This window comes from Seriola aureovittata, chromosome 3, assembly GCF_021018895.1.
Source record: "Seriola aureovittata isolate HTS-2021-v1 ecotype China chromosome 3, ASM2101889v1, whole genome shotgun sequence".
Classification (NCBI taxonomy): Eukaryota; Metazoa; Chordata; class Actinopteri; order Carangiformes; family Carangidae; genus Seriola; species Seriola aureovittata.
In genome coordinates, this window is record NC_079366.1 from 17,543,206 (window position 1) to 17,556,481 (window position 13,276).

Here is a 13,276-nt window from a genome sequence, read left to right on the forward strand (position 1 = left end):
TTAACTGCGGTCCCTGACATACAAACGCAGACATGTGTGCTAATACATGTTCCTGCACACGCACCCTCACATGGGCACATGAATACAGTTACATACATGAACAGGTGTCTCACACAGACTAAATCTGCTGCCTGCAGCAAAGTGAAACATACGCTATCAGTGGGCCGTATAGCAACTTGATTTAGTGAAGGGCATACACAAATAGGTGCTGAAGGATGTACACACACAAATAGCTACGTATGTGAAATGAGGTACAAGAATGAATTCAGCTGTCTGGAGGATGAAGATGTACAGATGTAGAGTACAGCTACTAAAAAAAAAAAAAATCAACCTACATCATCTCATCAACTCAACACAAGAGAAACCTGGGTAGAGGACGCTTAGATATCTTGACGGTATCTCAGACTGCTCGCTCAATAGTTGTGTGTGTGTGTGTGTGTGTGTGTGTGTGTGTGTGTGTGTGTGCTGTCCGCCGCCAATACAGACCAAAAACCCAGACAAGACTATTTCACCTTTCACCCTTGACCTTCCAGCTCTTGACCCCAACTGTGGCGCCGTGACCTCCACCATGCTAATCGGCTAACAGCTAATGCCCAGCCACATTCCTCACATGCCTGTGGCTGTGATCGTATTCGTAATCAGCGCTGCAGGTATCGTCCGTCGCCTGTGCTTCCACCTGCTGCTTCTAAACCTGCACCTGAAGCCATTTGTCGTATCTGAAGTCATATCATTGGTTGCCAAAAACACAGAGAAATTACACAGCGAGGCGTCCTTGCTCTTGAGGATTATCTTTTGTCGCCTTGATGTCCAACTGAAATGACAAAACTGAGGTTTTGCAATCAAAAGTAAACATGCACGACTCTTTAGCCTCCAAGCCTGGAATGATTAATTAAAAGTTGATCAACAACAAATTTGATAATGGCTTAAATACATTTTCTCAGTCCAGCCTCTGGAAAGTGAGGATTTGTTGCATATATTATCTGTGGATTCTGGACAAAACAGTCAAGCTGAAGACATCACCTTGGGCTCTGGGAAATTATTAGGGGCAAAAATAATTGTTGGTTAGAGCTCCAGTAAAATGTGTTCACTGCTTATATGCAAAGTTCCCCCAATGCTCCCCCTCGATCTGGTTAATGCGCATAACTCATGAGTGCAACAAGTGCAAATCATATATTTCTATTAAATAAACCAATAAACAAACAAATAAATAAATAAACAAATAAAGCATTTTAATTTCAGTTGTAGACAAACACACGTGTGCACCTGTACATGTCTGCATACAGTAAGTTCACACCGGGTTTCAGTGCCATCTGATGCTGAGATCAGTTATAAGACTTTACAAACAGAGGCAGATGAGAAAGACTCACTGTTGCTGTTTTACACACACAACACAAACACGCGTGTGCTCCTCCACATGCACACACACGCACACACACACGGCGGCTGGTCTGAATCAAGTAGAGTGAATCCTGATACTGTTTTTACAGGACCAGGGGGGTTTGGAAAACAGCTGTGCTCCTTTAACCGCTGGAACTCTAAAACCAAACAAATACTCTGAGAGTGCTCCTTAACCCTACACACACACACACACACACACAAACACACACACGCACACACACACACACACACACACGTATAAGGGTAACTTCCACTTACACAGGCTGCATCCATTACATCTGCCTATCGGATGTAGAAATCAGTAAAAACTTGTTAATGTGTCATATGTGAGGAGTTGATAGTTTGACAGTTTGTATATCTACATTTTAAGCTGCACACAAACCTCACTGTAATCGACAGTATATGGTCAACTCACCTTGGGCAGAGTGTGTTTACACACACACTTGACATGTTCACTTGGGAACATACGGCACACACTGCTCTGCTACAATTATAGTCATACAGCTATGGTAAACACCATAGGAGAGGGAGGAGTTGTGTACAAGAACAGTGTGTGTGTGTGTGTGTGTGTGTGTGTGTGTGTGTGCGCGCGTGTGTGTGTCATACATAAACATCTATCTTCTGAAGCACTGAGATGATTGGAGATTGATTTTTCATGTCCCTCTGTCCCTGTGATCTATAACAAGAGCGAGGCAGCGTGCACACATGTACACAGACATAAGACGTGCATACACATGTGATTGGCAGTTTGGGTTAGTCTGGGGCTGTTAAGGAAGTGCAGGAGGCCACTCTAAACCCTATTCATCACTCAGACCACCACAGAGACAGGGAGAAAGAGAGAAAGAGAGAGAGTGAGGGAGAGAACAAGTTCTACTCCAACTAGGAAATTGACTTCTTAGAGACTTAAGAGTGGATTTTCTTCCTCAGTTTGGCGCCAAGGCACCTGATTCAATTTCATCTTTAGCTAAACCATTTGGTGGGCTTCCTCCCACCTCTTTTTAACTCTCCCTCTGTGGCTTTCTCTCCTTCGATCTCTCCCTTTTCATCTTCCTCTCTGTGTCTTTTCCTCCTCTCCTAAATAGGTCTTGTTTTTGGACTTCCCCAAGATTTAACCCATCACCTCTGCCCCTGTGCCTAAACTGGGAGGTTACCTTCATTAAAAGAGGCTCCTGCTGAGCCTGGTGTGTGTGTGTGTGTGTGTGTGTGTGTGTGTTTGAGTTTGAAGGGGCCGGAGGTATTAAAGGCTCACAGGAACTATATCATGCTGCTAAGTTAGGAACTTTGTGAAAGTACACACACACACACCAATGGCATAATGAAAACCTAAAAAACTTTCTCTCAGTTTTGTCCCTCCATCCACTCTAACCTTTTTTTCACACTGAGCTGAGGGGTAAAATGAGCTTTTTGAAAACAATGACGTATCCTGTGGTCTGGCTGTGTTGCAGTAATGTTAAGAAACCAATTCTCTGTTGCCTCTAACCATCACACATTTTAGATGTCATTATGGCTGTCAGTATAAATGACTCTGAGATCTTTATAGTAAGTTGTTTGACACGTGACACGTGAATTCCCCAACGACGGACAGTGTTGGCCGTATTAACTACAAGCCATAAAAGCCGCGATCGAATCCCTGTTTTATGCTTCTTCAGTTGTCTAAATAATGTATAAATAATGTAATGTGAACAAGTAAATTGTGAGCTTGGCTGCATTAACACACAGTATACGTGATCACAGCGAGCAGGAGAGGTTTAAACAGCTGAGACTCAGGAGGTGGGATTAGAGATTTGGCTGTTTTTTGAATATTGTTTAGGAGTTTCACTGTGGACACAACCTTCCTCATTTGTCTGTTTTTCTCACCTCTGGTGGCCCAGGATATGTCTGTGTGTGTGTGTGTGTGTGTGTGTGTGCGCGCGCGTGTGTGTGTGTGCGTGACAGAGTCAGGTCTCCAGTGTTAAGAGCTTAGTGCTGCTTTTCTAAAGGGTCTTTTCAGTGTGAGAGGGGCTTTTGACGCCCTGCGTGTCTAAGAAGACCTGGGCATGAAAGAGGCAGCACTCAATTCTCACACATGCACCCCTCCTCCCTGCTCTTTCTCTCTCACACTGGACACACACACTCACTCGCTCGCTCTCTCACCTACTGTTATACAGTTTCTGAACCTCTTTTGTAGGAGAACCACTGCCACACGGATTCTTCCGAGGTCCAGCAAACTGTGGGTTCCCGTGGATCTATGTGCGAGTTGTCTGTTTGTGTTTGTGTGTGGCAGGGTATGGGTCGGAGCTGGCAGAGCACTAAACTAATCATCTTGTTCAAATCCCTTTCGGAGACCTTAATCCTATTAAGCATAAGAACGTGTGAATGGGCAAAAAAGGAGCTGGACAGAGTCAAAAAGGGAAAAAGAAAAAGGAAAAAGGGAACACAAAGCAAGGAAGAGAGGGAGAAAATGTGAATGCCGAAGATAAGATTGATACTTTCTTTGATTTTGGTAGAGGTGTGTTCAGGACGGGACGGTCAGGGAGAGAGACCGCGATGAGACTGGAATTGTGAGCCTTGAGGTAGACCCCCAAAGATCACACTTCTGTGAGCAATTAGGAGGAGAAAGACTCCGAAAGAAAAGAGAGGAGATGAGGGGGAGGAAGGAAAGGGAGGAGAGGAGGCTTGCTGAAGACAATGCAGAGGATTACTGAACACACTGGGCCTGGACTGGCACCTGGGAATGTGCAGGAATGTGTGTATGTGTGTGTGTGTGTGTGTGTGTGTGTGTGTGTGTGTGTGTGTGTGTGTGTGTATGTGATGGTGAATCATCACATCTCTGTTTTTTTAAATCTATGTGTCCTGGAAATCTTGGGTGGCAGAATTTTTTAAAAACTGAGCATGCACACCATGATCAAAAATTATTCTCACCGTTTCCTCTTTCAAGAGACAGCGTTATTATGCAGAATCACACACACCCTCCCACACACACACAGATAGCCTGGTCTTTCAGCCTCCTCCTTCAGTCTCTTCTAAACTAATATTGACTTTGCTTGTGAATGACAAATCTGCAGTCCTCCTCACTCTCCTTCTCTTCCCATCTCATTGTCTGTTTCTCTTATTCCCCATCACGCCTCACACACATACTTTAAATGCCAGGTAAGAGGGTTGCTATGGTTACTGGACAAGGGTGGACACCTAGGGGACATTTTGACTTGACAGAGTGGATGTCCCCTGTGTGTGCGTGAGTGTGCCTGTCTCTCGACCGGGATGGCAGTCTGCCAGAAAAGGTGTGTGTGTATGTGTGTGTGTGTGTGTGTGTTGCCTCCATGAGTATGAAACATTACAAAGTGCTCAGTTTACAAAATCTCTTGTGGTAATAGCTTTGTTATTTTTCTTGCTGCTTTGCTAAGGAGTTTTTATTTTGCAATGTTTCCTCCTTTAAACTCTGAAAACAGACAGGAAAGCCAAGATAATTGCTCGTTCGAAATGCTACATTCTGCCTACTGATTTCCTACATAAATAGCTCCTTCTCTTTCCATTCAGCCACCAATGGTTTTGTAGTGGGCTCTTAACAAAGCCAGCTGTAAGCCGCTTGTGAAACTTGTAACACAAGCATCTTGTTGCTGAGGAAACAACATATTCAGCAGACATGTCTTATCATATCTATCGTGAAAAATTAACTGGTGAAGCTGAAAAAATAAAGGTCATGTATGCTGGTGTGTGTGTGTGTGTGTGTGTGTGTGTGTGTGTACATGTGTAAAACCAGACTGATTACGTTACTTTCCAGCCCAGGAACAGATTAGTCAGCGGTCTGAGACCATGACATCATCAGAAATGTTTACACGTGTAATTATAGACAAGTGAGGAATACATCTGTTGCACACACACACACACACATAGAAGGAATAGACAGTGGCATGCAGTAATACAGTAATTGCATATGAGGAGAGCTGAGAAGCACTTAGTAATGGGGACATGGTTTCCCTCTAAACATCTGATGATGATATTTAGATTGAAAGCTGCCTCAACAGAAAGGCCGGTCACACTGCACTGTGCACCTGTGCTGCTCCGATTTACACGATAGAAAACACTGTTCCTCGTGTCTTTCCGCAATCATTTCAGGATATACTTTAGCAAAGGGAACAAAGTAAAATGTCACAGCTGTTGGAAACATTTCTATCCACACATACACACTTGCAGCTGCCTGAGCCCATTGTTAAGAGATAAAATCCTGATGTCTCTTGTAGCTCCGTGTGACACATACATGAGTTCACTGATATGGGTAGTCCCCGTTCTTATCAGTGCTCAGATACATGCAGACCCTCTCAGTCTCACACAGCAATGAGCCATATCAGCTGCTTTTGGTGATAATGGAGCCGAGTCCTTCATTATACAAAGAGAAAAACCAACACACCAATGGATGGTTTTTCACTTATATTTTTTGTTTTTTTTAACATTTGTTCAGATTTCCTAAATTAGCACAATTTGCATGACCTATTCTTATTTCTTGAATTAATGCTTCGACACCTTGTTAGCACAGTGACAACAGCGAAATGGTCTACGGTCATCCAAAGTCCAACCAACCAACCAACCAACCGACCGACCGACCAACCAACCGACCAACCAACCGACCAACCGACCGACCGACCAAGCCGATTTTTGAGGCTGATACTGATTTGGATTATTTAGAATTACACTAACACGCAGAAGTTTTTTTCTTCTTTTTAAAGAATGTTTGCCAGTATTTTACAATAATGTCCAGTTCTCTCTGGTCTGTAAAAACTGACTAAAACTGTTTCTAAATTATCTCAAACATTGCTGATATTAGCTAGTTGAGAAGTTACGTGATTACATGATGTAATACTGTTGGGCTAACCAAGTTACACTTATCCTTGCTCATGTCTTTAATCAGAAATTTGATCTGTATCAATATTGTTCTGCTTCGTACAGAGGATGAAACACAAGTGACTAAATTAAATAATTTCAATTAGCTGTGTAGAAGAAGTAAATCCCCCACTGCTGACTTGTGTTGGTTAAGAGAATAGTACCTCTGTGTATGTAAACCTCTCACTGACTGTAATTGATTTCGTTATCGTGTTTTGAGCACCCTCTGCTGGTCAGTTTAACCTCTTCTGGACTCTTCTTTCGTGTGGTTGCAGTGTTGAGTGCAGTCGGACACAGAAGAAAGTGTGATAGATTTCCAGAGATTAAATTGTCGTCATTCTCGTTTGATATTTCAAACACCGAGGAACTGAATGTAACCAAAGATTTCAAATGTCACATCTTACATCTCTCTCCTCCCCTCTGTCGATTCCTTCCATTCCATACTTCTCCTTCCATTTCACCTCCTTCCTGACGTCTCTCTCCCCCACTCCTTGTTTTTCCCCTTTTCTTTCTGCGTCGTCCCTTTCCTCTCTTCTTGTTCTCTCTCTCTCTCTCTCTCTCTCTCCCACATGCTCTCCACCCTCCACCACCCTCCTTTGCCCTGCTCCCTGTGTAATGAGTCTAATCCATCAGCCAGACAGTATTAATCGTATTCCGATAGCAGTGTGTTCACTCGGTGCTCGCTGCTGTCTCCGTCTCTACGAGTCAATAACCTCAGCTCTAACACCTACACACTGCCTCTGAGAGATAGGCTGTGTGTGTATGTGTGTGTGTGTGTGTGTGTGTGTGTCTCTTGTATGTGTGTGTGTCTCCCTCTGTGTGTGTGAATTTTAAAACCAGCTCAGCACTATGACCAAATTTATTGCAGTCTTTCCCTGAAAGAGTGTCCAAAACACACACAAGATGTAGACACAGACACACACACCACAGCTAAAATGACCACCGCTGGATGTGTTGCCAGACCACTGACAAACTCTTGGTCAGTGACATCATATCCTTTTCCTGTTTGCCTCTTACATTGCCATACAATAATAAATAGAATAGATAAATAGAAAGTGACAGCATATGGATGCATGTCTGGGCCTGTTTGTGTGGGTTTGTGCATTTATGTGTGTGTGTGTGTGTGTGTGTGTGTGTGTGTGTGTGTGTGTGTGTGTGTGTGTGTGCGTGTGCGTGTGTGTGTGTGCGTGTGTGTGCCCCAGTCTGCATAGCCCTTGCCAGGTCAGAAAGTTTTTCACCCACGTCTTTGACCTGATCTGCCACAAACTCCATGACCCAATAAGCTGAAGCAGCCTCCTCCCTTCTTGTCTGTCTCCTTTCCATTTAGAAACCCCAGCATCTTACGAAAAAAAAAAAAAAAGAAAAAAAAAACCCTCTCACTAGCGGATAATGTATCAATCTGGCGCCCAACGATCCTTTGTCATTTTCAGACTTAGCTTTTCCATCTATTTTTCTCCCCCACAATTCGCTTCATCCATCAATCGCTGCACTATTCTCCTGATCGCTCAATCATTGCATCACTCTTTTCATCCATCAATCACTTTTTTTTTTTTGTATTCATCTGTCATCCAGCACACTGGATTAAAAGTAAAGCATTTAAGTTTGGGGAGAGAGCAGAGAGACAGAGCGAGTGACCATGTAAGGCCTCATCCTGTATCTGCATTGTATTAGTCTGATTCATGCTGCTAAACTATGTTCATTAAAAGCTAAAAGCCCAGCTGCCGTTTTGTAGCCTTCAAAGTGGTGAACAAACAACCAGAGATGGCGTCAAAATAAACAACTAAACAGCTCACAAATGGTTTAACAACTATGAAATATCAAGGTCACTTTTTTCCCTATGAGAACATTTTCAGTGATTGACAGTTGAGCTTCGAAAGAGGCGATTTGTGGTCAGGGAAAGAGTGTGTTTGTACATCAGGAATGAAGGGGTTATGTAGCGTATCAGTGGAAAGAGGCATTAAATGTGTGTGTGTGTGTGTGTGTGTGTGTGTTGCAGCAGAGGACCGCAGTGGCGATGACTTACTCACCCTGGTGTCATTATTCACAGTTTACAAACCATGACAAGACAGGCAGAGACAATCACATACACACACTCTCTGTCTTTCTCTCACACTCTCACACTCACACACACACACACACACACTCACTCACTCACACACACACATATTTCTTAATTCAGCACTGTGTGCGGTTTTGTCTTTCCTTCCCAGTGTTTACCCAGCAACTTGGAGTGACATACTGGCGAGGCCTCCTCTCACTCACACACACACACACACACGCACACACACACACACACACACACACACACACACACACACACACACACACACACACACACACGACACACACACACACACACACACACACACAGATACTGAGATAGATTATCAGGTTCAGCTGTACTTTGTCTTTAGTGCTAACTAGCAAATGTTAGCCTGCCAATGCACTAAACCTGAGATTTTCAAACTGTGAGAAGCACCTCCCCAGGGGGACTCAGTTTAAGGAAATTGTAGAAAATAAAGAAGCTCTTTATTGCTCCAAAGCTTCCCTCAAAGTTATCACATGTTAAAGTTTTCTTCATTGTTGTAAAAATAGGGGGCCACACTGTCAGATTTTGAAAAGCCCTGCACTAACTTAAGCTGTGAACATGAATCACAATCATCAAACCCATAAACTGACATATTTATATTGTTTATTTTGTCCAACCATCTGTCCAAAACCCAACATATATTCAGTTTACTTTCATACAGGACCAAGAAAATCAGTAAAATCCAAATTTTAATAGTTGAAAACAGTGAATTATTAGCACATGATCAATTATTAAATCAGTCACAGATTAAGTCTGTCAATTGACTAAACAATAAAACTACTACCGGTAATTGTTTGAGCTCGAGTAAATATGTCCTGGCACTTATTGCTTCTTCCCACCTATAGAAAGATGGCATACATCCCCTGTGGCCACACATACGCCAGTCATTGGCATTTCCTTTTTGAAACAACTTCATTGTTCTTTATCTTATTCCTATTCCAGCTGGTCTACAGGCAAATGCTCTATAATGTAGTTTGTTAGTTTGAAATATGTGTTTCTAATCAGCTTTAGACAGATAAAATTTCTCTTATTAATATGCAAATTTTTCCACCTCAGTCAAGTGCACAACATTTGGGCATTTTCTATGGTATTTCCTTCCATGTTCTTTCTTTATGTGCTAATTTAAAATGCACCGTAAAACAGGTGGGTGGACACCTATTCATAGTCAGAATGACGAACAGCGAGGTGGTCATTACTGGTTCAAGAAGAGCGGAGGCCGATCAGATTTCTCCCTTCGGGCACCACTAGAGTGTGTGTCAGTATCCGTGTGCTGTGTGTGTATGTAAGAGACAGAAATTGTTTCCTTCCTCTCACTTGAACTCAGTGTGAGAATGAACATCTTGTCAATCGTCTACTCGGGGCTGTTTAGGGAAATGAGGGACTCATCAGTCAGCCGCCCGGCTCTGGGAGGGCAATGAGGCTGGGACAGTTTACAGTATCTGACCCAACACCTGCACAATGCTTTTAGACCAGAGGGAGAGAGCAGGGGGAGGAGAGGAAGATGGAGGGGAGGGGGCCAGAGGGGAGGACAAAAAGATGGGAGAACAACATTTGTGGCCGTCAGAAAGAAATCCAAGTACTATTCAGATTAAAAAAAAAGAACAAATTGGCAGAAAGGCATAGTTTCTGCTTTTCTTTTATCACTACTCCACCTCCTCCTCTTTGTCTTGCTCCAAATCTATTCAAGATGTCTCCAGACCCCCCACCCCCCCACCCCAGCCCCTGCCCTCCTGCCCCACCCCACCTCCCCCACCCCTCTGTTTGCCAGCTCCTGGCAATCACAGGCTAGCTGAAATATTCCTCTTCAAATAGTTTCTCTCCGTCAATGTTGTCTTTCTTTCTTTCACCACCGTAGAGGCTCGGGTCACACACACTTGTCACTCTGGACCAGCTGTCCTGCACCATCTGTCCACTGTCCGCTCTGCGCGCACACATGCACACGCACACACATACACACACACACGCACACACACACACACACACACACACACACCACACACACACACTGCAGCTCTGGCGCTAAAATGTGGCAGTTACTGGCAAAGACACGATGCCCAAGAACAATTTATGTTTATTGGGCTGTGTCAAAATAAATACAATATCTGACAATGATGGGAGGAAGACAAAGAGTGAGTGGCGGTCGGAGACGAAAGAGACGGAACGAAACAAAAAGAGAGCAAACACTTTCAAACAAAAGCTGAGATCCATTTCCACATGGCCAACAGTGAATATGAGAAGTCATGCATAATATGGGCGACTTGTGCGCCTCCTTGATTGGTTATTGAGGCTATTCGTATGTTTACGCTGCATTTTACCTAAACACCATACGTGTTGAAGTGAGCAAAATTACCGTGTGTGTGTTTCTGTGCGTATGTTCTGCATTCCTACGAGCAGCGGGTTGGAAACACAGGCCATGAAAGCAAACAGTGTTGGCCATTAAGTCTCCTGGACACCAGCCAGACGACACACAGGCATACACACATGCAAATACACGTGTGCACACACACACACACACACACACACGTATATATGTATACGTGTGTGTGTGTGTGTGTGTGTGTGTGTGTGTGTGTGTGTGAGAGAGAGAGAGAGTGATAAAATATTATATCAATATGTGTGAATTTGAAGGGATTAATTTAATATCTGCATGTTTTACATAATTAATGTTTATCATTAAAGGCCTAAAACTCTTATTAATAGTTTAATCAAAAATCCTGTTAAACTCCTTTGGACCTTTGTTGCATGTCATCCTTGCTCTGTGGTATTTTTTACTATGTAATAAAAAAAAAAAACTTGTGTCTACTGTAAGTGCATTTACTGAAGCAGGGTATTTTGATGTACTTTGCTTGTGTGCTTGCATTTTCTGCTACTTTAAAATTCCACTCCATGACATTTCTAAGTAAAATATTCCTAGGAGTTTTAAATCGAAAAAAACAAAAAAAAAAAACAAACAAAAAAAAAACAACTGTCCAAGGCTGGGACTGGTCCTCAGGACAAATGAGAATATGCACAGGCCAAGTAAAATATTGTACTTTTTACTCCACTACATTCACCTGTCAGCTGTATTTACTGTATACTTTACAAATTCACAGTTTACATACAAAACATTTCATTATTTTATGAAATATCATTGATTTTTTTTATAGATTGAATTGCGTAACAGAATGCAAAGTAGATCAGTAATCTATCTGTAATCACTAATCTATCTGTACTTTTGCTTTGAAAAAATTTGAAATGTAGGACTTTTATTTGTGGGAATGGGAAGTTTTTATAGTGTGGTATTTGTACTATGTGTACTATTGTTGTATTACGTTGCACTTAACTAAGCTGCTTCCACTGTTCACATTCTACAACCCCCGCTCAACTTCAATAAAACGTGAATCAGCACAGAAAATCATGCACATTGTACTTTTGACTGTTGGGCACTTTTCCTTTTATCACAGTCAAAAGACAGATGATGAGGATCTAACTTTTTCTGATGTACAGTAAAATAGCTTTCTCCTGTAAAAAAAAACAGACCAGCCTGTCTCTACTGTGTTTGATCACATACATCCCATCTAATGTAGACCAGCACATCACATTTCCACCGGACAAGTTCAGACACTTCAGCTCGCCGTCTGCAGCCGTGTTCAGACCTAATTGATGCCACGGTTCCATTTACTAACCACAGCACAACACGAGCTGTACGCTTTGAAATACAACCCACCGTGCTACAATGTCAATCCACGATGAGGTTTGTGTCCCAAATATAGAGAATAAGTTCAGGCCAGAGCTTGATGAGTGACTTTAGAAGGGCTACACAGGCGCAGCAGGGACATAGGGGGCGCTGGGTGAGCAACAACACCAACACATTAGACTGCTTTTTGAAGGCTACCGCTGCTAGCTAAATTAGATTAGCAGGGTGTGTGTGTGTGTGTGTGTGTTTGAGGGTGCACCAAGAGTGTCATATTAGTTGGTAATGCATTGAACAGCTGTGACACACATATGCACCCACACAGACACACACACAGATACCGACACACTTGCATACACATAAACTGATTAACATTACCAGAATACCAAACTCCAGCCTTGACCTCTAAGAGACTGATTGACAAGGCGACTGTTTTTAAATGCATATATATATATATATATGTGTGTATGTGTGTGTGTGTGTGTGTGTGCAATTGCAAGCGCTTCTGTGTGTATGCAAGTGTGCACCAGCGTCACAGCAGTCAATGTGTGTGTGTGTATGTGTCTGTGTGTGTAATGGAAGAAGTGGACTGATGTAATGAGGCTGTAATAAGGCTGAAGCTTAATCCTGGTGAAGACAGACATAGACCTCTCACCCCTGGCTACTACAAAGACACACACACACACACACACACACACACACACACACACGCACACACATTTTAGACGTTTTCTTTTCCCTCATATTCTTCAATACCCTCACTTCTTCTTTTCTTTCTCCTTCCCTTCCCTCCCAACTTGCCTTATTTTCTCATTTGACTTCTCTATCTTTCCTTCCTCACCACAAACCCCTTTTTTGTTCTTTTATATTTTTTTTTACTTCTCCTAATTTCCTTTCTTGCCACCTTCCCTTTTCTTTCAGTCTTTCCTTCCTGCTCACCCCTTCTCCTGTCCACAATTTTCCTTTTTCTTTCCACCATCCCTCCTCACTCCCTCCTCTTACTGCATTCATTTATCCCTCATTTCTTTGCTTGCTTTTTAATTTCTTCCTTACTACACACCCTCTTTCCTTCATCTCCTCTTTTTCCTTCTCATTTCCTTACACTTACAAGCCTTAATTTTTTCCTACTGTCCCTCTTTCCTCCCTCCTCACCACACAATCCTTATTCCCACTTTTTCTTTCCTTCCTTCTCATCTGCCTTCTTTCCTGCCTTCCCTTTCGCCTTCATTTACACCCACTCTTTGCCTCTTCCCTTCCCA

At 42.8% G+C, this 13,276-nt stretch overlaps 1 protein-coding gene across 4 annotated transcripts in view; it reads right to left on the minus strand.

Moving 5' to 3' along the window:
• Positions 1-13,276, minus strand: part of slit2 (slit homolog 2 (Drosophila)) — a 93,787-nt gene that overhangs the window by 37,999 nt on the left and 42,512 nt on the right. The gene's annotated exons all lie outside the window — the stretch shown is intronic.